The following is a 27,755-nucleotide window of genomic DNA, read 5'->3' on the forward strand; positions in this document are numbered from 1 at the left end:
GAGAAATTAATAGAGGTATACAAGTATAAATGATAATGGAGTCACAGAAAGTGGAATCACTGAGGCATAACATTTGGAGATGTTTTGAGGAAGAGGTGAAGTAATTATAAATTACTGATTATAGCAAATTGGGTACTTCTATTTTTCTGAAGAAAAAAAAAAGCCATGTTTCCCATGGGAGAGTTCATTTCCATGGTCCTTCAGTACAGAAATATCTAATTTCCTCATATTTAATTGTAGAAATGCCAAGCTTCTAGAAGAACAGCAAAAAGTTGTTCTAGACTTTATGAGTCTTAGAATTTTGACTCTATACCAGACAGGGGGAATGCTGTAGTGGAACAAATATCTATCTTAAAATCAGGTGATCCCTAGGTTTGAATCCCAGTTTAGTTACTCAGTAATTGTATGACCATGGGAAACCATTTTTAAGGATAAGAGTATAGCATTTTTATATAAATTATTTATATATCATGTTATATATTTACTTATTTATTATATGTTATATCATTTTAAATTTTGCAAAGCATTTTACAAATATTATCTTGTTTTATCCCCAAAACAACGCTGAAAGGTAAGTACTATTCTAATTTTCATTAGGGGATCTGAGTTGTTATAGGAAAAGTTAAGTAAGGTGTGTGTTTGTAGAAGGACAGCAGAGTGAAGAGTTCTGGAATTCTGGGGTAGAGCAGATGTTATTTATTGGAAAGAGACAGTTGAACCTGGGGGCTATGGCTTTTCTCTCTCTGGGTGGACCTGAGGAGATTAGCTTTTTCCCTGTGGCATTTGACTTGTTCTTCGCATCCTACCTGCCCTTTGGATTATCCTGTACCCTGTTGGTCATTTGACACCTGCTGAGTTCCTGTACTGCTCTTGTGACAACTGACAGCTGATTGTGAGACATGGCCTAGACCTTTGGGTCTTGGTCCATCATTAGGCCTTGTTAGACTTGCACACATACCCCTTTCCTTAGATTATCAAAAAGGGGTTTAGTGTTAGCTTAGCTGAGTATAGTAATTTGGGGTTATAGAGAAAGTATAGGAGTAGAGTAGAGAAACACTCAGAAGCATTCTCTGTGAAGAGATTTATAGATCTGGGGAGGTGTAGTTAGTTATTATTAGAGTAAGTTATACCAAATCCCTTCTAACCTGTCCCTATTTTATTAAACAACTAAATAACATAGGGTTCTCTGTGTGTATCTCATTTCAGGGTCTGGCTCTGCCTGTCCTGAGCTTGGGTGGCCTTCCCCAAACCAGATTACTCTTCTGATACTGGCTTAAATAACATGGTATCCCCCCACCCCTAGTTATTTCAGAGTGAAATCTATAAAACAGAGACTAGAGCTAGAGACTCATTTACATAATTCTGAAATACTAAGATTTGGGGAAGGGGACATACTTTAAAACTCAAATAAAATAATTTAAAGAGAAATAGAAGTATGGTACTATTTCATACAGTGGACAACATACTTATAACATCCATTATAAAATATAGTCCTGGGGGGAAACAGAAATGGATTCTTAAAGGGTTTGGACAAATTAATGATACAGCCATAAATGACTAAGGTGGCTAGAAGAGCTTAACCTTAAAGGCAGCCATAAAACAGGATATCCATGTCCACCCATGTTATTTCTCATTTCTCTATATTGCTAATAGAATGTCAAGTGAATGGACCATGCATCTGACATACTAAGATGGTTCTTATATCTCTATATACTTTTGCAGTGAAACTGTTTCCAAGGTTCAGGTTCATCATGGCAGGGGAAATGAGCTTTGGTGCCATGAACCCTGAGGTTTGAAAAGGTAGTAAGGAGAAAATGGTTGAAACAAGAGAAAGGTAAATTAACATTTCAAAGACTGGCACCATCCCAAGTAAATACAAAATTAAGATAGAAAGAGTCCTAGGAAACTGTCCCTGACTCTTAGACAAAATACATTTGTGATTACAATAATTTGGTAATAATGAATTGGTCATTGGATAATATGCTGAGTGTGGTCAGAGTAAATATTTCTTTACAGTAGTCACAAGGTAGGTCTGAATAGCTGTGTGAAGTTGGTCCCTCAAAGGGGGTCACATAAGTAGATTTCTTAAAGTTCCTCCCATTCCCAAATCCTATGATCTTCTATTTGAATCATTACCTTCATTTTACTGAAGATGGAGGAAAGGAAGGAAGGAAGGAAGGAAGGAAGGAAGGAAGGAAGGAAGGAAGGAAGGAAGGAAGGAAGGAAGGAAGGAAGGAAGGAAGGAGGGAGTGAGGGAAAGAAGGAAGGAAGAACAGAGGAAAGGAGGGAGGGAAGGAAGGAAGAAAGGAAGGGAAGGAAGGAAGAAGGGAGGGAGGGAGGGAAAGAAGGAAGGAAGGGAAGAAAGGAAGAAGAAAGGAAGGAAAGAGGGAAGGAAGGCAGGAAGGAAGGAAGGAGGGAGGGAAGGAGAAAAGGAAGGAGGGAGGAAAGGAAGGAAGAAATGAAGGAGAGAAGGAGGAAGGGAAGGAAAAGGGGAGGGAAAGAAGGAAGAAAGTAGGAAAGGAAGGAGGGAGGGAGGGAAGAAAGGAAGGAGGGAAGGAAGAAAGGAAGGAGGGAAGAAGGGAGGGAGGGAAGGAGAGAGGTAGGGAGGAAAGGAACAAAGGAGGGAAGGAAGGAGGGAAGGAGGAAAGGAAGGAGTGAAGGAAGGAAGGAGAGAGGGAGGGAAGGAAGAAAGGAAGGAGGGAAGGAGGGAGGGACAAAGGGCAGAAGGAAAGGAATACTTTTCTATCTATAGGCTTCTATCTATGATCTTAAATTCCACCACTGATATGTGCTATCTGTGTGACCTGGAACAAATAATTTCTCTCAGATTCAGTTTCTTCATCTGTAAAATGAGAATTAGACTAGTTTCTTCCAGATGTAGATCTATGATCCTATAACAATTTGTCACAGATCATATAATAAGTCAGTGGCAAAAATTAATTATCTCTTAAGACTTAAGACTCAAGACTAAGTTTTAAGTTTTGTCCTCTTTCTACCATCTTGGAGGAAATTGCAGAGGAGGAATTATTATATCAAATGCTAACTCTTAACTCATGAGCTCCATGGATCTGGAAGCCAGTAACACTTACTTGTGGTGCCAAGTACCGGAAGAGTTAGATTAAAGGCAATGATTATATTAGATTTTGTTTGTTACACCATCAAAAACCTCAAGCTAGGTTGGCTGATAAGAACTGAGCTGCTGAACTGGCTCAGTATTATTTCCTAAGAATATGTGTACTAGTTTCAAGGCTTTTCTATAACTGGCATTAATTGGCATACTGCAGAAGTCACTGCTGGACAGAGGCATCTTGCATTGAGTTCAGTAGGGTCCTTCAGCTGCCAGGACTCTCATGGTTTTAGACAATAGAACTGACTAGCACGAGAGCAAGGTATACAAAGCATATCCATCCCCAAACCAATTGGCTAAATTGGTTCATTTAGTTACTGATTTTAATTGAACTTAGTCACTGAAGTGATCTAAAGAGGGTCATTCAGCAGGTAAGTATTTGAGACTGAATCTAAACTTGGGTCTTCTTGATTCCAGTTCCAAGACTCTATCAATTATTATGCCTTTAAAAATCTTTAGAGGTTGTTTTGTTTTTCAATTAGCAAGTAAAGAGAAAAAGGAGGTATGAGATCCTAGAATGAGCATTGAATTGAAAATCAGAATACTTAGGATCAAATCCCAGTTTTGCTACTCTCCAATTGGATGAACTAGGACAAATCTCATTGTCTTCTCCTGGCCTCATTGTTCTCATCTTCATCATCATCATCAAATGAGGGCCTGGACTCTAAATTCTAACATCCTAACTCCAGATAAATGTTTGAAAAAAAGGGAGATGGGGTAGAGAAAAAAATTGGAAATGAAATCATGATCAATCTGTGTACATTTGCTCAGACCTTAGAAGAATAAAAGATATGAAGTAAGAAAATATGGAATGATGCATTTGAGTGCTCTGTTCTGATTCAACTTTTCCTAATGTAAACTGCAAGCAATTCTTGAACCTAAATTGAGGCAACATTCACTATCTCTCCCTGTACTATTTACTTATGAAAATAAATAGGAAGAGATAGAGAAACTTTTAATTATATATTTAGCAATCAAATAGTTCTCTTTCCATTAAATTTCCTAGCAATGACATAGGTTCAAAAGGAGTTTCTCAGTGTATATATATATTGTTCCTGGGTAAGTTTTTTTTTGGGGGGGGGGTTGTATTCACCTGAAGGCCATTGGAGTACCTTGGATATTAAGGGGAAGGGAATAAGCATTTATATAGCACCTACTATCTACTAAACACTGTGCTAAGAAAATGTAATCTCATTTGGTACTCACAAGAGCCTACTAGGTAAGTAAATGCTGTTATTATCCCCATTTTATTGTTGAGGAAATTGAGACAGATAGAAGTTAAGTGATTTCCCAGGGTCACACAGTTAATGAGTATCTTTGGTCAGATTTTTAATTCAAGGATTCCTGGCTCCAGGCCCAGCAATCAAGCCACTTCCCTTCTAGTTCCAACTGAATTTTTGAATCAGTTCAAATGTTCTGAAAAACAATTTGAAATGATCAAAAAGTTATTAAATTTTTAATATTTTTGACTCAGAAACTCCAGAAGTAGGAAAAAAGAAAATCCCCATATATACAAAAATATTAATGGAAATTATTTTGTGGTAGCAAAAATCAAGAATGGAAAAAAGCAAGTGCCCATCAAATAGGAAACAAGTGAACAAAACATTCTGTATTTTATTCCACATGGAATATTATTATTCCACAAGAAATGATAGAAAAACATGGAAAGAATTGTATAAACTGATGTTATTTAGTTTGTGACCCCATTTGAGGTTTTCTTAGCAAAGATGCTGGAGTGGTTTGCCTTTTGTTTCTTCAATTAATTTTACGGATAAGAAAACTGAGGCAAACAGGGTTAAATGACTTGCCCAGAGGGACAGCTATTAAAGGTCTATGGTCATATTTGAACTTAGGTTTTCCTTACTCCAGGCCTGGCTTTCTATGCATGGCACCACCTAGCTGTCCTTGAATAAAGGAAGTCAGAGAATATATATGACTATGATAATTTGATTTTTAAAAATTCACTCAAAAGAACACACAACACAGAATAAAAGCAATCACTAAAACAATTCTAGATGTTAAATGACTAACGATGTAGAATATGATACATGTTGCCAGGTGTAGTTTCTGTGTTAGTTTTGCTTGACTTTTTTTTTTCTGCAACAAGGGAAGGGCAGTGTATAGGGAAATAATTGTCATGTAAAAGGCATAAATACATTAATTGAAAAATAACATAGTATGACATAATAGCTAAAAAATAAATATTTTAGGCTTCATTCAGAATAAGATTTGTCATAGCTCCAGTGTACCATAGTCTGTTTAGACATCTGGAAATTTGGGTTAATTTCTGAGCGCCACTTTAGGAAAAGCATTGACAATTTGGATAGCATTTAGTGGAGGAAGACCAGAATGGTGATGGGACTGAAAAATCATACCATACAAGAATCAGTGGAAGGAGGGAAGGAATGGTGTTTAGCCTGGAGAATAGAAGACTTAGAGGAACATAATAGCTCTTTTCTATAGTTAACATTTCTATAGCACATTAAAGTTTGCAAAATGCTTTATATTGTATCTCACTTGAATCTTACAACACCCCTGTGATACTGTAACCATCATTATCTCCATTTTACACATGAAGAAAATAAGGCTTAAGAGAACTTAAGTGACTTGTCACATTCACAATGAATATCAGAGGCAGAATTCAAACCAAGATCTCTTTTGTTGCAAGTTTTGTATTCCTTCCAAACCACCAAGGAGATAATTTGTTCTATTTTGCCCTTGAAGATAAAGCTAGGAGCAATGGTGGGAAATTCTGGAGGAGAAAATGTGGGCTCAGTGCAAGGCAAAATTTCCTACTAATTAGTGATTTCCCAAATAGACGGGACTGCCTTGGTGGTAGATGGTTTCCCCTTTTCTAAAGGGAGATGTTCAAAATGAGGTTGAACCATGTGTCAGGAGATTTTGATTTAGGCATTAATTGAAATGCATGATTTAAGTCCCTTCCAAAATTGAGATCTGAGTTATCTGGTTATAAGGATGTTCCCTCTCACCAGCCCCTGTGCAACCCTTCCAAATTTGTGTACTTGATCACAAAGGGCAACCTTCTTCCACAGTATGATTCCTCCATGAGAGTTACATGAAGGTGAGCTCTCTATAGAGAATCTACTGATTGTAATTTACTGAATGATACCCCAATTCCCTGAATATATTAAATAACTGACCCCACATGGTAAAATCACCTTTATTTAATTTAAATCAATGGGAACTTTCTCTGAGAGGCAGCAGATGGCAGTGGGACCTGGAGTCAGGAGAAATGGGTTTGGAACCTGGCTCCAATATTAGCTATTTGGTCATAGGGGAACCATTTACTTCCTTGAGTTCCAATTCTCCATCTATAAAGTGAGGCTAATTATACTTGCACTGCCTGCTCAACTGAATAATTGTGAGGAAAGCACTCTGTGATCCTTAAAGCTATCTGTAAACATCAGATTTATTAATAAAGATGAAAGAATTACCCTATTCTACTGCTTCCTCTCTTAGGTGCCTTTTAAGCATTTATCAAAGTAATTAGATAAGTAATTGGAATATGGGGAAATCCAAGTTTCAGATGATAAACTCTTTGTGCAAATCTCCAGAACTCTAATCAAAAGGCATTGATGAAAGTCATATCAAAAGTAACTTCTCTCCCTTCCTTGTTCCCCAAGACTTTAAAAGCATTCAAACCAATTCGAATATAATGGCTAGTTCTGGGGAGAAGGGGTTAATGCCACTGGATCAATATTAAGAGACAAGTGAGCTTCCAGATAGGGCAGTCCATGAATTCATTTACTATTTATTAACTTCTAACTTTTCCATTTGCACAGAAAGTCAGGCATATTTCACAACTGCACGAGAGCTCATCCCACTCCATTCCCTGATTTAGCTAGTCTGATTAAAAGTGTTTAAAGCCATTGATTCTAAATGCCTATTAAGAAAAACATCAATTTTTAGGAGCAAATCTAACATTATTATTATTTTTAAAGAGTAAAAGAGTGAATGTCTGAGGGCTGGGGAGAGGATCACTGGGTCCATCCCTCTTGTTTCAAAGGAATCTCTAATCCCTCTGAGATAGATAATGACCTTTTCTCTTTTTGAGGATAATTAGAGCATTCCATTCAAATATCATATATTTAGATGGTTAAAAAGTTCTTTCTTCTAAGCCCTAAACAAGGGCTGAACACATGGCAGATATTTAATAAATAATTGTTGATATTGAATTATCATAGGTTATTTTAAAACTTATAAAAGGCACTGAATTTAATCAAAGCCAGAAAAAGCACAGAGCTTTTCAGAGTTGCTACAGTAACAAAGTCTTTATATTAAACAAACATTTATGATACTAGGATCAAAATTTAATGGCATAAAAATCACACAATAATAGGGCAACATGCATAACAGATTATAGACAAAAGCCTTGGACTGATCCTCCCCTCCCCCTCAGTAAGCAGATGAGGGAGCATCCACATGGACTAGGAGATCTGCAGAGACAATCTCATGTCAATACCTAATTTGGAGCCAATTAAATCTACAATTGTCTCTGTACCTGATATTCCTCTGACTCTCCAGCTAGCAAATTCTTATCTCATGCTACACTAATTTTTATGATTCAAAATACCTTCTGCCTAGATAAGCAACCTTTCATCTTCACCTTCTCCTCATACTCTCATTTCTATCCTCTTTAGGTCTTCTGATTGAGATTTCTTCCACTTGCAAAACTTCCTTTTCCACTGTAAGAGATGGTTATAAGGTTTTATTTTTTATTTAAAAATTTTACTTGTTAAAAGTAAATATTTTATTAATATGCTCTTCTCCCCTCATTTTTCTTCTTTTTCTAAACTCATTCTGTACCTTTCATCTTCTTAAGCTCACTGGCAACCTGGATTGGGTATGGCTACATGCTTACATGTTTGCATGCTACAGCAAAAAGAGCACTGACTCTGAAGTTGGAGATCTGAGTTCAAATCCTACTTCTGTTACATATTGTTTTGTATGACCATGGGAGAGTTACAAAGTTTCTTTTCCAAGTTACAACTTCTTATGGTCTCAGTTTTCTCACCTGTAAAAGAAAGTGTTAGACTATATGGATTCTAAATATCCTTTTCAGATGTAGATTTATGATCCTGAAGATTTATCTCTTATACTCCAATGTTGTATGAACTAACTGTCTCTCTCTCCCTCACTACTCACCATGCTCCCCATAGGGGACAAGAGGAGGAATCAGCATACTCTGTAGCTTAATCCAAACTTATTGACCTTCCCACTCTCACCTCCCATTCATCAACTTCTCTTCTGAAGTTTACTCCATCTCTTTATATCAGTATGTACTGCTAATTTTTAAGATCATCTATAGAACTACAAGTCACTCTCTCTCTTCTCAGAGAGTTCTTAGCTCATCATCTTCCTCTCCATTGAAACCTATACACTCATCTTTGGTGATTAATGTTGATGATTTTTGAAACACTCTAGTTTTCTAAGTTTATCAACCTCCTCGAGTCCTATGACCTCCACCTTCATCATACCTTAGACTTCATTACTTCCAAGATGTTGAACTCTGGAATTCCCTTCTCAAAATCTCCTGCCCTTCTTCTTTTCTTGCTGCAACCCCTCTTTCTCAATCTGTCTTCATCCTCAACACAATCCTATCCTATCATCACTCCCAATTCTCTCAGCACATTACTCTTGTCACTTTTATTCCTTCAGTCTTAGACCTAATATTAATTAGGGAGTATTAACAAGAAAAGGTACAATTTCCCATTTTTAATTTTCTTGCTTTTTGGTTCTTCATACTCCACTAAAAGTTCAACCCTGGGTCACCCTTAATATCTTCTCTCTGCTCTCATTTCTACGAAGTCACAAAATAATAAGGGCCAAATTCACTACAAATTGACATTATCTAATATTAAATGGGTCCTCATCATTGCAGGACAATCTATTTATTCTTTCAAGTTGACTCCATATCATACTCTTCAAAGTGTCTCTTTCAAGCTCCTTCCTGAACTCCCAATTTTACTTTATTCCTTCAGCAGATGACCTCATCTCTTGTTTTATTGAGAAGCCTGAGATTCTCTATGGTGAATTCTCTTCCTCTACACATGAGAAACTCTGTATATCTTCACATACCCTTTTCCCTTTCCATTTAGTCTCATGAAATGAGGTGGTGTACTTCCTTGCCAAGGTTCACTTTTCTACTTGCACCACCAATTCCATACTTTCCTGGATACCGATAACGAATCTCTCCTTACCTACTGTCTCCTTTGTCTCTGTTTAAAAATAGGTTTCACCTATCTACACACACACACACACACACACACACACACACACACACACACACACACACCACATGTGCACACATATTTTTCAATAGCCTTCCCTTGATCCTGCCATTTCCTTAGGTAGATTATAACCAGTGGCTCAGAACAATTAGGTAGTAAGTTAATAAACATTTATTAAGTGCCTACTGTGTGCCATTTGGCATTTAGCACTATGCTAAGGAGGTAAAAGACATTCCCTGCTCTTGTGGAGCTTATAGTATAATGGGAGAGACAAAAAGCAAATATAGAGAAATAAGCTATATACAGGATAAACAGCTGATGGACTTACACTGACCAGGCATAATCTTGGCAGCAGCCAAAAATCTTGGCAACACACCATCTCCCCTATGTCTAGTGACCTCACTTACTCCTGCCTCCTACTCTCCTTCTTTTCATTATCCATCATTGTTGATGGAATGCAGGAGCTGCCTGACACATCCTTTGGGAAAATCTATGTAATTCCATTATGTTGTGTGGGATGTTTTCTTGCTTTCTTTTTGTTTTTTTTTAAATGGTCCTTTAAAACCAACAAGTAGTTAGAAACTTAGCAAAATTCTTAGCAATGGTTGTTGCTAGTTAAATCAATAAAGGCTTTGACCAGGAAAAAAAAATCTTGGCAGTAGCTGAGAGTCTTATCTCTTTGGCTCACTTTCCTGAGGTTTTTTGTTTTTTGTTTTGGTGTCCCCCTCCCTGGGAACCTTAGACTATAGCTTGTATACAGCAAGCACATGTCTAGGTTTTCACAGATGTATGTAAAAGGTCTCTAGTCCCTTTGTAAGCCACTTTAAAAGTGCATGTCAGATACAGACTTTATTACATAGCTTTATTTATCACCACAAGCAGAAAATATAGAAAGAATTTAGAGTAGCCCATAAACAATCAATACAATTCTTACCCTTTCCTGGTTCATCTTCATTTCTCCACCATGGCCCTATACAATCCCAAGACTCACAACTACTACCTTGTGGTTTCGTTTTTCCTTGGAAAGGAAATGAACTTGGAGTGACTGGGGGGTAATCCTAACCCCCCAAATTCTGGGATCTCATTTTCCCCCAGAGACACATAGACAGAGATTAACTTTTAAATGTTTAACAACTGGCTCTCTAAAAATATTGAATACATTTTTAAGTTTAATTTTTATTAATTATATATTTCCTATCACTTTCACAAGTCTAGACAATCAAACAATAATTCAAGCCTTGGCTTTGTGTTGTTTGTTGATTTCTGAGTTATAAATGTTCACACTTAAAGTTTAATAATCAGCTCCAAGTTGTCCAGGTTTCTCTAGTCCTGTAGCCTTATGTTATCACAACGTTAAGATATTAAAGTCTTGGATTTCCATTGGATGGAAACTAAATTTGGATTTGCTAAGGCCTGCATTGTTTGAATAACTCATAATAATAACAAAAGACAAAGTTGGGGGTTTTGCTTCACTACCCTAGGGCTGATCATTTCCATGGGTTTATGTCCCTTATGTTCTCTTATTTGTGTTAAAATTCCTAGAAAGGACAATTTAAAAATCCTCACCATTTATCTACTTCAATTCTTTGTGAACTGAATTCTGATCATACCACTCTCCTGAAACTTTTCTTGAAGGTCACCAGTGCTCTAGTAATCTGGAAATCTAATAGCCTTTTCTGAGTTCTCATCTCCCATGAACTTTCAGTAGCATTTGGCACTATTAATCACTCCATCCTTATAATGATTTTTTCTTCTGTGGTCTCTGCACTGCTTTCTCTTTTTTCTTTACTTCCTGCCCCATTCCTTCCTTCATTTCTTTTGCTGGTTTTATTGTCCTCTCATTCTCTAAGTATGGGTCTCCTCAGGGGTTGTGTCCCAGGACCTCTTCCCTTTGTTTCTATAATATCCTTTTGTTCATTTTACCTGCTCCCATGGATTCAGTTACCACTTTTACATTGATGACTCAACCCTATTTATTTAGTTTTAATCTTTCTCTTGAATCCCAATCCTGAAAGACATTTCTGCATAAACATTCCACCGACATCTCAAACTCAATGTGATCCAAATGGAATTCTTCTCTCCAAAATCTGTACTTCCTCCCAATTAACCTATTTCATATGAAGTCATCCCAATTACCCAGGCACAAAACCTTAGAGCCATTTTGGATTCTTCCTCTTTCCTCATTCACTCTATTTTTATTGCCAAATCATATTGCACTTCTTTCCATTTCTCCATCTTTCTTATTTTCTTATGACTCTAATCACTCACTGTGGCATGGAGGTAAACAAGAGGTCTTATAGACTATCAGTGTTGGCTAAGATGTGGCACCGATGCAGAGCTGGCACTCAGGGAGCTGCTCTGTTCCCCATTTTTTGCATTTCCCACCCCTTTGTCCAGCCACCCCAAAGCAAGCACTTTCTCCCTCATGGAAGTATAATAGCAAGACAAAAATCAGGACAACTGGGGATGGCCCTGGCTGTGAATGACCTTGATTCAGGCCTGGCTACTAGCTCTGTGCCTACTGTCTGGGACCAGCCTTGGCAATCTCAGGGATTCTTATCAATGGACATTTGACCACTAAGTGCTTTATCCATATACACACATTTATATATGCATATATATAATATATGTAATGAGTTATTGTGTCACATATGTATATGCAGGGAGTACCTATATGGATGAAATCATAGATCTTTGGAAGTACTCAGTGGTTTTGCACGTGCATGTGTGTGTGTGTGTGTGTGTGTGTGTGTAAAATATTAATTTAGAAGATTTTAATTCAAAAAGGAGCAATAAGATAGTAGATGAAAAATTGAAAGTATCAAAAAGGCTTTTTGTTGGATTGGGATAAACTGAGCATGTCTGCAGCCAGGTGAGAAAGAACCAATGGAGAGAGACTGAAGAGAGAAGTATCCTGAGTGAGAAGATGAAATTTGCTCTTTTTGTTAAGTTTCTTTCCTGGGTTCCAGTACAACAAGTGTAGAACATTTTTGGCTTGTAGGAGGCAGCAGCTGGGGGTGTCTATGGATGTGCATGGGCGCAGGCTGCAGTGGGTAAGGGAAAGACTGCAATTTGGATATCAGAGAAGAAAAGCTGACTCAGAAATGACAGCCTCCTACAAAATTTGAAAATGGAGAAATTCGGTTAAACTTCATAAAAACAGAAAGCTCAGCTTCACTTATGAAATCCCTCCCAGGGCCCAAGCAAACTTCTGGGGAGCCCTAAGATTCTGGGAGATACGGCTTGGAATCTCCTGTTCCAATAACCCAGAGAAGCACAGTACTCTCAGACAATAAACACTGAGCAAAGACATTTTAAAATGCAAACTTATTTATGCTGATGAAAACAAAAGGCAATGAATGGCCTTGGAATAATGGTTTGGGATTCAATCACTCTCATTAAAGAGCTAGCTGGGGGACCTTGGGCTATAATGCTAACTGCCCACATTTAGAGAGCACCTTGAGAGAGCACCTTGCACATAGCTTGTCAACATCTGAAACAGGATTTGAAATCAGATCTTTTTGGCTCCAAGTCCAGCACTCTATCCAGCACAACCCCTGCTTAGCTGCCTAAATAGACTAGAAGATCTCTGAGCTTTTTCCCACCTTAGGTCTGTCTTACTACAAGCATATAAATAGATTATTTCTAAGATCTCTTCCCCTGCTAAAAGTCTATGATTCTGGGATGATTATCAATTGGCTTCTAGGGAAGGGACAAAGGCTAAATTCACCACAGTACTCTCAGACCATTAAACTTAGAAGTCTAATTAGCCCCAATCAATTAAGATTCACCAGAGAAGTGATGTTGTGAATATCTGGTTTCTGGGAAACAAACCAACATCAACTCAAGTTTAGAGAAGCCAACTGATAGCAAAAACTTCCCTAGTGGGAATGACCCAGGCAGCTTTGGAATTTCTGGCAGCTGCAAACCTTGTTAATTGATTCCCTCAGCTATCCCTGATTCACTCAAATATGCTGAAATATACATATTGTAAAGTGCTTTCTCAGGGATGCCAGGGACTTTGGGCAAATTCTCCCTCTTAGGAGAAGAGTGCATTAGCATGAAATAATCAGTGATCCTCAGGATATGAAGGGCATCTCATACTTGTTTTCAGTTGGATGGTAGGTCTGTGGTCTCCAAAGTGGAAGACTGTGATATGGTTTCAAAGGGTATGTGAGAATTTAATCAGGAAATAGCAAGATGGGTTTCTTCCTAACAATAACCAGTCATGGACTTCTTTCCAACAACTTCTTCACAAGCTTCACTCATGATTTTTCAACACAGATCCCTCTTCCCACCTCCTACCTCCATGCTATTTCGTACCACCTCAGGACAATATAATCTACCCATGACCTGCAGAGATATAAAATTCTCCACCCAAGGCTGCCTCCAAACTGGTCCCACTCTACCTCCCCATCACCTCATGGTTGTGGTATTATTGGGCTCTGCACTTTAGGTCATGGATGATAAGATCTTTGATCCCACTTTTTTGTTTTTTTAGTGGGACAGAGTAAGAACCACAGGATGAGCAGGTATAGTTTGGTTATGAACTATACTGGAGATCTCATTACATTTTCTTTTCTTCAAAACTCATCCGTCTTTATGAATTTCTTTATTACTGTTAAGGAAAACTAGCTGGAGCAGTGGACAGAGTGTCAGGCTTGGAGTCAGGAAAACTCATCTTCCTGAGTTCAAATCTGGCCTCAGCCTGACTCTAGACAAGTCACTTAACCCTGTTGGTCTCCATTTCCTCATATATAAAATGAAGAGGAAAATGGGAGACCATTCCAGTATCTTTGCCAAGAGACAGTTGAAGAACAAAAATAACATTTTTGTGAAGGACACTACTATCTTTCCAGTCACTTAGGCTCACAACTTTCTTACTATCCTAAACTCCTCATTCCCCCTCACCCCAGGCATATAGAATCCCCCCTAACCCCAACAGTGTCATGTTCAATCAGATGTTAACTTCAGGACCTTATCATCACTCTCCTAGACTGCTGAAATAGCCTCTCCACTGGTTTTTCTGCTTCATGTCTCTCAATCAATAAACATATGTTCTTTTTTTAATTTTTAAAATTTTTTAAAATTTGAAAATTTTTATTTAATAAATTAATTTAGAATGTTTTTTCCCCCCATGGTTACAAGATTCATGTTCTTTCCCTCCCCAGCCCCACCCCCTCCCCCATAGCTGATGTGCAATTCCATTGGATTTTACATGTGTCATTGATCAAGACCTATTTCCATAGTATTAATATTTGCACTAGGGTGGTCATTTATAGTCTACATCCCCAATAAGATCCCCATCAACCCATGAGACCAAGCAGTTGTTTTTCTTCCATGAATAAACATATATTCTTAATACATATCAGGCAACATGCTGAGTACCGTGTATAGAAAGAAAAGGACTGTTTTGTCCCTATCTTTGGGGAACTTGTAGTCTAATGGGAGAGAGTAAATAACTAGAAACATACCAAGCCTATAAAGAATAGAAGGTGATCTCAAAGGGGAAGATGCTAGAAGCCAAATGGGTGGTAGTGGGTCTTAAAGGAAGCCAGAGAAACCAAGAGATAGAGGTGAGGAAGTGGAGTAGTTGAGGCAACCCAAGTGATTTTCCTAAGTTGTGTGTCTAACTGTGTCTCTCTCCTACTTAATAAATTTTAGTGGCTCCCTATTGACTATAGAATCAAATATAATCCAACCTTTATTTCATTCTTTTTAATTTATATTTGTGTAAGTTTTAAAATGCATATAATTATTATTTATATTATCATATAATTAAATATTATAATATTTTAATATATAAACATGTAAATACACACATGCTGGAGGTGCATGAGATATACACATACATACATAGATATGATTACTGATAAGGGTTGTGATCAAAAAGGCTTGGAGACCACTGTGCTAGATAATCCTGCTGCTGTCTCAGGATGTATTTATTCTGAACACTGGCATGTTTCCAGGTTCCAGCCAGCCTATTACAAAGAGGTAAGCAAACAGCATGTCTCAGCATCACAGGAGAGAAAGGGTTTTAATCAAAGGGTTGCATGTTCTTCCTAGGGAATCTGGAAGTGAACTGAAGTCACAGTGGTTTTAGACACAGGAGCTAGGAGGAAAATGGCAACGGGGAGACACAAAGGATTAATTGGGACAGATCACAGCCACTGACATGGCTCCAAGTTCTTTCAAAAAATCAAATCCACCCTTGGTGGACAAAGATCAGTTGCCATTAAGGATATTAAAAAGTCTCTGCTACAATATCAGGAAGCAATTTCAATAGATTTGCTTCAGAAAGGATTTGAGTAATAGCAGAGCCATTGGATTAAGTATATAACCTTCCAATGTGACTCCTTTGAACAACAGACAATATTCCTTGCAATGGTGGGTAGCTAGGCGCCTTAGTGGATTGAGAGTCATGCATAGAGACAGGAGGTTCTGGGTTCAAATATGGCCTCAGACACTTCCCAGCTGTGTGACCCTGGACAAGTCACTTAACCCCCTTTGCTTAGCCCTTACCACTCTTCTGCCTTGAAACCAATACACAGTACTGATTCTAAGATGGAAGGTGAGGTTAAAAAAACCTTTTCCATGTATGTTTGGGCAATTAAAAATAATTTTATATAATTTCATATATATATGTGAATATATATATATATATGTATTATCAGAGCTGGAATCTGTATATTTATACATATATACAAATATACACATATATATAATGGCATATACAAATGCATATTTAAGCTCTGATAAAATATGATTAAAAAACCATGAAACTCTTACTTTTCATATTATAATCAATACTGTGTATTGGTTCCAAGACAGAAGAGTGTTAAGGGCTAGGCAGTGGAAGTTAAGTGACTTGGCCAGGGTCACATAGCTAGGAAGTATCTGAAACCAAATTCGAAGCCAGAACCTTCTGTCTCTGGGCCTGGCTTTCAATCCGCTAAGACACCCAGCTGTCTCCTGACATATAATTGTGGACAAAGAGGTGTTTTTAACTCTCATGAGGATGGAGATCCCAATACCCCATTGCTTCAAATTGGTCATGACCAAGTACAATAATACTGAATACTGATACATAATAAAAACCAAGAGCTCTAGGAACAGTAAGCATTCAAGGGGGTCAACAGCAGCACTAAAATCAGCAATTCAGGCTCTCCAAAGTTTGTTTCTTCACCCATATCCCTCCCACCCCATCAAAATCACCCAAGCATGTTTCCAGCACAAGAGCAGCAAAGCCAGAAATCTCAGGTCAAACTGCAAGAGAAAAAAAGAAAGCTGCCAGAACTAAAAGCTGCATTATGACAGATGGGCTCAAGTACTCTAAAAGCTAAATATATAGGTGCTTATTTCTACAGAAGAATTGATTGGTCAATGGAAACCTGAAAAAAAAAAAAGGAATTCGAAGCCAGCTTCATGTTGACTCCAAATCTAGCATTCCAACCACTACGCCATTGCTTCCTCTTTTTATTGATAACGTTACACTGATTCTTGTACTGTTAACTATTTGGCTTATGACTGTAATGTGGAGTGTGGCCAGCAGTCATCAGAATACATTTAGGAGTTTCTGCCTGATACTAACCTGGGTGGGAGGTTTGGAAAGACTAATTCTGGAAATGAATGATGAGGGTCACCCCCAACTCTCATTCTGAGCATGTACAGTACAGGTGTTCTATAACTATTTCATACCATTTTAAGTCTTTTAATTGGCTTCTAAAGTGGAACTAAGAGTTCATGCAAAAAAGTCCAGAGGAGAAACCAGATCATTCTTATTCCTGATAGTGAGCAAGAAAGAGCTTTTGTAATCCTCTGAGTGGGGTACATGCAGATGTTTTGGCCATTTTAATCTCTGCCTTTATCCTTCATTTATCCTTCCTCTTCCTTAAAGAGAAGTGCTATCAAATTTTATTAATCAGAAATCAAAACAAGGCTTTTCCACTACCAAAAACAGTAAAATACTTTTTAAAAATGGATTTGAAATTTTATTGATTTGGGGAGATCTCAGTGAGGAACTTCTGCTAGTAATTCAATTTATATTCTTAAAAAATACTTGGGGGGCATTAAAAGTTTAAGTGCTCCCCCACCAGAGCAGACCTAACTTCTACCTTGTGAGTTTTGAAAAGATGGAGGAGCAAGCAAAAGCTCCATGATAGGAAAAAGATTGCCATGGCCATACTGACTGCATCCAGAAAGGAGATAATTCTAAGGAGAGCCCAACCCAACAGTGGATTAACTTGATAATCATATGTTGTAATCGAGGGTTGTGTAATATCAGGAATTAACATTTTGCTGGAACAAATTTTTTATTAGTAAATCTTTTATATTTGAGCCCACTCTCCCTAGGAACTGAGAGAACAGAACATAAAGTAGCCCCATTTCAGGGGAAGTATTTATGTACTTTGGTTCTTGTTATACTGGGAAAATAATAACTGGTACTGGCAACTGATATTGAGGAGAATGGGAGCTAGAGCTAATAGCTTAAAACAGTAAAAATGAGCCTTTTAGAGACTTTAGAGACTGACTGCCCAAATAACAATCCTTATGCCACATGTGAGTCCCTAGCCTTACCCCAGACAGGGGAGGGAGGAAATGCTCCCATTGGGCTGCTGGGCAGAGGGGCAGATAATGAGAGGAATGCCAGATGCACATGGAGAGGGGAAGAGAGCAGTCCCCTCTGGCAGGCTTTGACATGTGTGCCATAGGTTTGCCAGCACAGTACCTGGGGTGTACTCCTAAAACCTTAGAAGGGGGAGATTTAACCAACTGTACTGTCAGGTCTCAAGCTGCTACTTTTGAGTGTGAGATGAGAAACCAAGTCCAGAGTCTTGCTTTTGTGTATCTGTTATGTGTATTCATCTTCCCCTCCCTGGATTATAAACTCCTTGAAGTCAATTTCTCTATTTTAGTATTTCTTCAGGGGTTCAACATATATTCATTTTAATCTATAATAGTATATGATTGAACAATATGTCTGCTTTTTTTCTTCCTCTTTCCTAAACAGAAATGCTACCAGACTTTACTGAACAGAAATGAAGACTAGGCTCTTTCTTCGTCAAAAGCATCAGCACAGTTTAATCAAAAAAGTCCCCTAGAGGTGGAGTCAAGATGGCGGTGTAGAAGCAGCAAAAGTTCAGACCTCTGAATGCCCTTCCTTACTGATCACAAACTAAATGCTCCTAGGGGAAGGAAAATCAAACCTAACAATAAGACAGAGCCAAGGAACCCTCCTGCTAGACTGAATCCAAAAGGTACACCCCCCAAAAGCTGGAATTTGAGAACTCTCGGGTTTAAGGGGAAGGCAGAAGGAAGGTCCCAGGACTCCTCCCTACTGACCTAGAGTGCTAAACCTCCAGGACTAGCAGGAACCTCTGGGAGGGGAAAGGCTTCTAAAGTCTGGAGTGTGTACCTTGCGGGCAAGGCTGTGCCAGGCTCAGAGCATCAAACACAGGTGATGGGGAAGGAGCTGGATAGGGAGCACAGAGCAGGCAGCCTGGTCACAGAGGCTGAGACTCTCCATATTGCTCAAGCCTTCCAGGAGATGTTGGCCTTGAGCACATCCAGCTCAACCCAGCTGAACTTAATCCCATAAAACATCTTCAGAGGTCAGGGAATCCCAAGATCCAACACCCCACCCCCACAGACTGCAAGGAGAAATATTCTGTCAAAGCTCCAAGATGAAACACTGACAGAAAACCCCAAAACCAAAAAAATGAGAGAAGCAAGAGCACAGACAAATACAGGGAGGATAGAAGGAGTAAATATGAGCAAAGAACAGAAAAAGGAGAAATTACAATGGACAGCTTCTATACAGGCAACGAACAAAGAGCAAATGGAACAGAGGAGGAGGGATCATAAAACAACAAATCAGAAATCCCAGCGAATTGGATATAGGCTTTGGAAGAACTCAAAATGCAATTCAAAACACAATTAAGAGAGGCTGAAGACAATTGGGAACAAAACTTAAAAACTTAAAAAAGATAAGTCATCTGGAAACAGAAAATAGTGTCTTGAAAGTGAAAATCAACCAGCTTGAAAATGAGGAAAAGGAGATGAAAGATGAGGCAAAGAAGATGAAAGATGAGGCAAAGGAGATGAGAGATGAGGTAAAGAGGATGAAAGATGACCTCCAAAGAAAATCAGACCAGAAGGAGAAAGATGACCAAAAAGCCAGGGATGAAATCCATTCTTTAAGAACCAGAATACAACAACTAGAATGAAGTGACGTCACAAGACAGCAGGACACTACAAAACAAAACCAAAAGAATGAAAAAATTCAGGAAAATATGAAGCATCTCATTCACAAAACAGAAGATTTAGAAAATTGTTTGAGGAGACACAATTTAAGAATCATTGGTCTACCAGAAGACCATGACAAAAGAAAAAGCCTGGACATTATATTATAGGAAATTATTCAAGAAAACTGCCCTGATATTCTAGAACAAAAGGGAAAAGTGGAGATTGAAAGAATCCAGAGATCACCTCCTGTACTTAATCCCCAACTGACAACACCCAGGAATGTTATAGCCAAATTCAAGAACTATCAGACCAAAGAAAAAATATTTCAAGCTGCCAAGAACAAGTCATTCAGATACCATAGAACCACAGAGAGGATAACACAGGATCGGGCTGCATCTACACTGAAGGACCAAAAGGCATGGAATATGATATTCCAGGAAACAAGATAACTAGGTCTACAACCAAGAATCAACTACCCAGCAAAACTGACTATATTCTTACAGGGGAAAGTATGGTCATTCAACAAAACAGAAGAATTCTAAGAATTTGTAAAGAAAAGACCAGACCTGAACAGAAAATTTGATGTCCAAGCACAGAACTCAAGAGAATCATCAAAAGGTAATTAAAAACGTGGAAAAAAGAAAAACAAAACAAAACAAACAAAAAGAAACAACTTTTTTAAGAGACTCAAGAAGTCAAAATGATATGTATCCCTATAAGAAAAGAGGTCATTGGTAACTCTTAAAAATTGTTGTTATCATCTGGGCAGCTAGAAGAATTACACTTAGAGGGAACAGTGATAAACTGTATAGGATGAAATGACAAGACATAAATAGCTATATAGATATATGTATGCATAAATACATATACATGTATATATATATATATACATATATATGCAACTAGAGCTAAAAAAGAGGTTAATACTAAAAAAATGGGAAAAGAAACAAAAGGGGGTAAATTTATATGTCACAAAGAAGCTCATGACGGGAGGGGGGAGAACATCAATACACTGGAAGGGTAAAGAGTTTGGAGATAGGAAATACTCAACTCTTATGTGCATTGAAATTGACCCAAAGAGGGAAGAACAATTCAATCCATTGGGGAAGAGAATAAATTTGTGCCCTATAGAGGAGTAGAAGGGTAACAAATGAACTGGTGGGGAGGGAAGCAGTACAATGGAGGGAGAGGGTGAGTGGGGTAGTTTCTAAAAAGACTGCATAGAAAATAAGGGGGGAATAAGAAGTGAGGGGAGTAGAAAAGGAAGTAAAATAAGGGTGGGAACTAGGGGGCCAGATTAAAAACAAACATTGGTGTAGAAGGAAATAGTGAAAGAAGAAAAGGCAAGACCAGAAGTAGAAATCAAAATGCTGGGAAATACAAAGCTGGTAATCATAACTCTGAATGTGAACAGAATGAACTCACCCATAAAATGCAAGTGAATAGCAGAGTGGATTAGAATTCAAAACCCTACCATATGATGTCTACAAGAAACACACATGAGGAAGGTAGATATGCATAGGGTGAAAGTAAGAGGATGGAGCCAAATCTATTGGGCATCAACTGATAAAATGAAGGCAGGAGTCGCAATCATGATATCTGACAAAGCCAAAGTAAAAATAAATCTAGTTAAAAGAGAAAGGGAAGGTCATTACATCCTGATGAAAGGCAGTATAGACAATGAGGTCTATAGACAAATGAGGAAATATCAGTACTCAACATGTATGCACCAAATGGCATAGCATCCAAATTTCTAAAGGATAAACTAGTGGAGCTCACAGATGAAATACATAAAAAAAAAAACTATATTAGTGGGAGATCTGAACCTTCCTCTATCCGAACTAGATAAATCAAACAAAAAATAAATAAGAAAGAGGTAAGAGAAGTGAATGAAATCTTAGAAAAATTAGAGTTAGTAGCTTTGTGGAGAAAAATATATAGGGACAAAAAGGAATACACCTTCTTTTCAGCAGCACATGGTACATTCACAAAAATTGACCATGTATTAGGGCATAAAAACATTGCAAACAAGTGCAAAAGAGCAGAAATAATAAATGCAGATCACAGATCACAACACAATGAAAATAATAATTAGTAAGGGTACATGGAGAGGTAAATCAAAAATTGGAAATTAAACAATATGATTCTCCAATATTGGTTAAAGAACAAATCATAGAAACAATTAATAATTTCATTGCAGAAAATGACAATGATGAGACATCCTTTCCAAACCTATGGGATGCAGTCAAAGAAGTACTCAGGGGGAAATTTATATCCTTGAGTTCATATATTAACAAATTAGGGAGGGCACAGGCCAATGAATTGGGCATACAAATTAAAAAAACTAGAAAGTGAACAAATTAAAAATCCTCAGATGAAGTCTAAATTAGAGATTCTAAAAATCAAAGGATAAATGAATAAAATTGAAAGTCAAAGAACTATTGATTTAATAAATAAGACTAGAAGCTGGTACTTTGAAAAAAACAAATAAAATAGACAAAATACTGGTCAGTCTAATTAAAAAAAGGAAAGAAGAAAACCAAATTGACAGTATCCAAGATGAAAAGGGAGACCTCACCTCTAATGAAGAGGAAAATAAAGCAATCATTTAAAATTATTATGCCCAATTATATGGCAACAAATATGGCAATCTAGGTGATAAGGATGAATACTTACAAAAATATAAATTGCCTAGACTAACAGAGGAAGAAATAGATTACCTAAACAACCCCATATCAGAAAAAGAAATTGAACAAGCCATCAAAGAACTCCCTAAGAAAAAAATCCCCAGGTCCAGATGGATTCACAATTGAATTCTATCAAAGAACAACTAATCCCAATATTATACAAACTATTTGACAGAAAAAGGAAAGATGGAGTTCTACCAAATTCATTTTACAACACAAATATGGTACTGATCCCCAAACCAGGCAGGTCAAAAACAGAGAAAGAAAATTATAGACCAATCTCCCTAATGACTATAGATGCAAAAATGTTAAATAGGATACTAGCAAAAAGACTCCATAAAGTCATCACAAGGGTTATTCACTATGACTAGGTAGGATTCATACCAGGAATGCAAGGATGGTTCAATATAAAGAAAACCATCCACATAATTGACCATATTAACAAGCAAACTGACAAAAACCACATGATTATCTCAATAGATGCAGAAAAAGTCTTTTATAAAATACAACACTCATTCCTATTAAAAACACTAGAAAGTATAGGAATAGAAGGGAATTTCCTAAAAATAATAAACAGTATATATCTAAAACATCAGCAAACATCATCTGCAATGGGGATAAACTAGAAGCCTTCCCAATAAGATCAGGAGTGAAACAAGGATGCCCATTATTACCTCTATTATTTAACATTGCACTAGAAAAACTAGCAGTAGCAATTAGAGAAGAAAAAGAAATTGAAGGTATTAAAATTGGCAATGAGGAGACCAAGCTATCACTCTTTATGAATGATATAATGGTTCTACTTAAAGAATCCTAGAGAATCAACCAAAAATCTAGTCAAAATAATCAACAACTTTAGCAAAGTTGCAGGATACAAAATAAACCTGCATAAGGCTTCAGCATTTCTATATATCTCCAACCCATTTCAGCAGCAAGAATTAGAAATAGAAATTCCATTTAAAATCACCCTAGACAATATAAAATACTTAGGAATCTATCTGCTGAGACAAACACAGGAACTATATGAATACAACTACAAAAAACTTTCCACACAATTAAAACTAGATCTAAATAATTGGAAAAACGTTGATTGCTTATGGGTAGGACAAGCTAACATAATAAAAATGACAATCCTGCCCAAATTAATTTACTTATTTAGTGCCATACCTATTGAACTACCAAAAACCTTTTTTTATTGAATTAGAAAAAAAAACATAACAAAGTTCATTTGGAAGAACAAAAGATCAAGGATATCCAGGGAAATCATGAAAAAAAAATTGCAAAGGAAGGAGGCCTTGCAGTCCCAGATCTCAAACTATACTATAAAGCAGTGGTCATCAAAACAATTTGGTACTGGCTAAGAGACAGAAAGCAAGGAGAATCAGTAGAATAGACTTGGAGTAAATGACTTCAGCAGGACAATCTATGATAAACCCAGAAATCCCAGCTTTTGAGACAAAAACCCAGTATTTGATAAAAATTGCTGGGAACATTGGATGACACTATGGGAGAGATTAGGTTTGGATCAACATCTCACACACTATACCATGATAAACTCAGAATGGGTGAATTCCCTGAATATAAAGAAGGAAACTATAAGCAAATTAGGTGAACACAGAATAGTATATATGTCAGATCTTTGGGAAAGGAAAGACTTTAAAACCAAGCAAGAGCTTGAAAAAAATCACAAAATATAAAATGAATAATTTTGATTACATCCAATTAAAAAGTTTTTGTACAAACAAAATGAATGCATCCAAAATGAGAAGGGAAGCAACAAATTGGGAAACAATCTTCATTACAAAAACCTCTGACTAAGGTCTAATTACTCAAATTTATAAAGAGCTAAACCAGTTGTACAAAAAAATCAACCCATTCTCCAATTGATAAATGGACAAGGGACATGAATAGGCAATTTTCAGTTAAAGAAATCAAAATTATTAATAAGCACATGAAAAAGTGTTCTAAATCTCTTATAATCAGAAAAATGCAAATAAAAACAACTCTGAGGTATAACCTCACACTTAGCAGATTGACTAACATGACAGCAAAGGAAAATAATGAATTCTTGAGGGGGTGTGGCAAAGTTGGGACATTAATGCATTGCTGGTGGAGTTGTGAATTGATCCAACCATTCTGGAGGGCAATTTGGAACTATGCCCAAAGGGCTCTAAAAGAATGTTTGCCCTTTGATCTAGTCATAACACTGCTGGGTTTGTACCCCAAAGAGATAATAAGGAAAAAGACTTGGTCAAGAATATTCATAGTTGCACTCTTTGTGGTGGCAAAAAATTGGAAAATGAGGGGATGCCCTTCAATTGGGGAATTGCTGAACAAATTGTGGTATACATTGGTGATGGAATATTATTTTGCTCAAAGGAATAATAAAGTGGAGGAATTCCATGGGGACTGGAATAACCTCCAGGAATTGATGCAGAGTGAGAGGAGCAGAACCAGGAAAACATTGTACACAGAGACTGATACACTGTGGTACCATCGAATGTTGGACTTCTCCATTAGTGGCAATGCAGTGATCCTGAACAACTTGGAGGAATCTACGAGAAAAACCACTATCCATATTCAGAGGAAACACTGTGGGAGTAAAAACAGCGAAGAAAAACAATTGCTTGAATACATGGATCAAAGGGAAATGGTTGGGGATGTAGACTCTGAATGAACATCCTAGTATAAACAACATGGAAATAGGTTCTGATCAAGGTCACAAGTAATATCCAATGAAACTGCATGTCGGCTGAGGGAAGGGTGGGAAATAAAGTATTGTAACCAACATAATTTTTTTAAAAAGTCCCCCCAAAATGATATCTGTGATTTTTGTTGGTTTAGGAAGATCTCAGTGAGGAACTTCCTTTAATAGTAATCACCATTAAAATTAATAATTAATAATTCCACCTGTAGTCTTAGAGAATTACCTTGAGGTAATTCTGAAAGTTTAAGTGATTTATCTAGTATCTCACTACCAGTACTTAGAGGAGAGACTTAAGCTCAGTTCCCTATCTATTAATCACTGCCTCTTTAGATGGCATGAGGTTCCTTATTGAGAACTCCTTACAGCTACATATTCATGGTCTTAACATGGACTGGGTTAAATGCCACCTGATTCATTAAGATCTATACCCTAATACTTGGCATGGGTAAATAACGAATGAGATAATGCTATACAAAGGAATGGATGTCAGAGTATACAAGCCAATTTTTTTTTCTTTTAGAGATTCTTGGGAGAAATTTTTGTAAAAGGAGGTAGTTAGGGGGCTCAGATCTGGAGGTGGAAGGTCCTGAGTTCAAATCTGATCTCAGACATTTCCTAGCTTAACCACTTAACTCCTAACCCCACTTGCCTAGCCCTAACCACATCTCTGCCTTGGAACAGAAACTCAGAATTGATTCTAAGACAGAAGGTAAGGGTTTAAAAAAAGAAACTTTTGGGAGGACAAGGAAACCATATATTTTAAAAGACTGGTTATAGAAAAGCACACTAACATTTTTGGAACTCACGACTCCGATATAAATTAATTTCATGGCCTCCTATCTAATTCTTTTTTTAAACTTTTGATTACTTTGTCATCATCTTCTAAAGTCATCCTTTTTTTATTGGTATGGGTCCCAGGTGATCCTAGGTTTTCAAACATTAAGGCAGTGGGAGTACTGCCTCTGGGAGCTCTGCTAACCTAAAAAAATTCACATACATACAGAAAGGCTAATAAACAGCTGATGATTTTTTTTTATTTCAGTAAATCACTGAAACCATCTTCCTTTCAAATAGTCTAGGTATGACCTGATGTGACTAACATTCAATATTCCATTTTAGTGTCTTAACACAGCCCATTTCTTAAACTTACAGTTCTCTCTATCCTCATCTTTAGTTCTTAGAATGCCTAATCTCTATTCAAAGCTCAGCTCCAGAGCTAACTTCTGAATGGAACCTTTTCTCATCCCCACTTTGATATTAGGCATCTTTGTGGCAAAGTGAATAGAACACTTGGCCTGGAATCAGAAAGACCTGAATTTGAATCACTGGACAAGACACTTGACCTCTGTCTGCCTCAACATCCTCATGCATAAAATGAGGATAGTAACAGCACATAATTCCTGGGGCTGTTATGAGAATAAAATGAGATAGTATTTTTGCAAACCTTAAAGTACTATATCAATGTTAGTTATTGTTATTGTAATTCCCTCTCCCCCAGAAATTACTTTATACATACTGTAGCTCTTCTTATGTGAGTGCACACTATTTTGCCAATAGAATATAAGCTCCTTGAGGACAGGATCTATTTTGTCTTTGTGCTAGGACAGTGCCTGATACATAGAAGGGGCTAAATCAGTTTTTAATGATTGACAGATCTACATAAGTGTGGAATAGACATGAGCTGCCTCTATACAGAAGGAATGCCCAGGAATAATCAATGTCTTTTACTAAGCATCAAAAAAAATCAAAGATTGCTTCTTCGAAGTACCAAAGCATAATGTGGCCATATTTTTTAACTCTCAGAAACTAAAGACATTAATTCATTATTTTTCAGAGCCATCATGCTGACTTAATCCTCTCACTTCATGCTCTCTCAGCAGATTACAAGGCCAAAAACACAGGAGACTTAACTGTCTTTATGTGCCTCTAAGATCAAAGGTCATCTCTCCAGAAATGAATTCAAGGGCACTAATCCATGGGAACTTCAGACAGTAAAAGATCAGAGGCCTTCCTACCACCGTGACCACTACTTTGAATAATTAAGCAATATTATTATAAAATAATAAATAATAAAAATCACTATAGCTTTTAACACAATATTTTTACAAAATGTTTCCAGCTTTCTCTACCAGTTAGCCAACATTCCAAATGGGAACAATTAAACAGCGTCTCACCCATATGAAGGTGAAAGCTTTACTTTGGACTTTCCCATTGACATGCTCAGTGACTATCTCTTTGTTACTCACCATGCTGGACTCTTCCTCTCTCCTTCTTGCCCTTAACTTCGAAGCATTATAACTGGCCCTAAAGTATATATTCCCTCAACTTAGCAAACATTATTAAGTGCCTTCTTTCTTAAAGCATTGGGCTCACTTCTCCTTCTCCCAAAACTTCCTACCCCTCTTTCCAATTTTTGGGAAGAGCTCTACTATTCTTCTGAACTTTCCAGTTTGTAAACTGGCATTATCCTTGATTCCTCCATTTGCCTCTCCCCACATATCAGGCACCATCTATACAGAACTTTTCCTGCCCAACTGTTAAATCTCTTGCCTCCCTAATTACCTTGCATCAAACTATTTTGTGTTTATTGTAGATATATATTATAGATATTTGTGTTTATTGATATAGATTTTGTGTTTATTGTAGATATATATTATAGATATATAATAGGTATGCATTATAGATATTATAGGTAGATACATATATAGATGTGTATATATATATATGTATATATCTAG

General features: G+C 37.2%; 1 protein-coding gene across 1 annotated transcript in view; it reads right to left on the minus strand.

Annotated features, from left to right (window-relative positions):
- PGBD5 (piggyBac transposable element derived 5) overlaps window positions 1–27,755 on the minus strand; it is a 166,672-nt gene that overhangs the window by 20,744 nt on the left and 118,173 nt on the right. The gene's annotated exons all lie outside the window — the stretch shown is intronic.

This window comes from Monodelphis domestica, chromosome 2, assembly GCF_027887165.1.
Source record: "Monodelphis domestica isolate mMonDom1 chromosome 2, mMonDom1.pri, whole genome shotgun sequence".
In the NCBI taxonomy this organism is placed as follows: Eukaryota; Metazoa; Chordata; class Mammalia; order Didelphimorphia; family Didelphidae; genus Monodelphis; species Monodelphis domestica.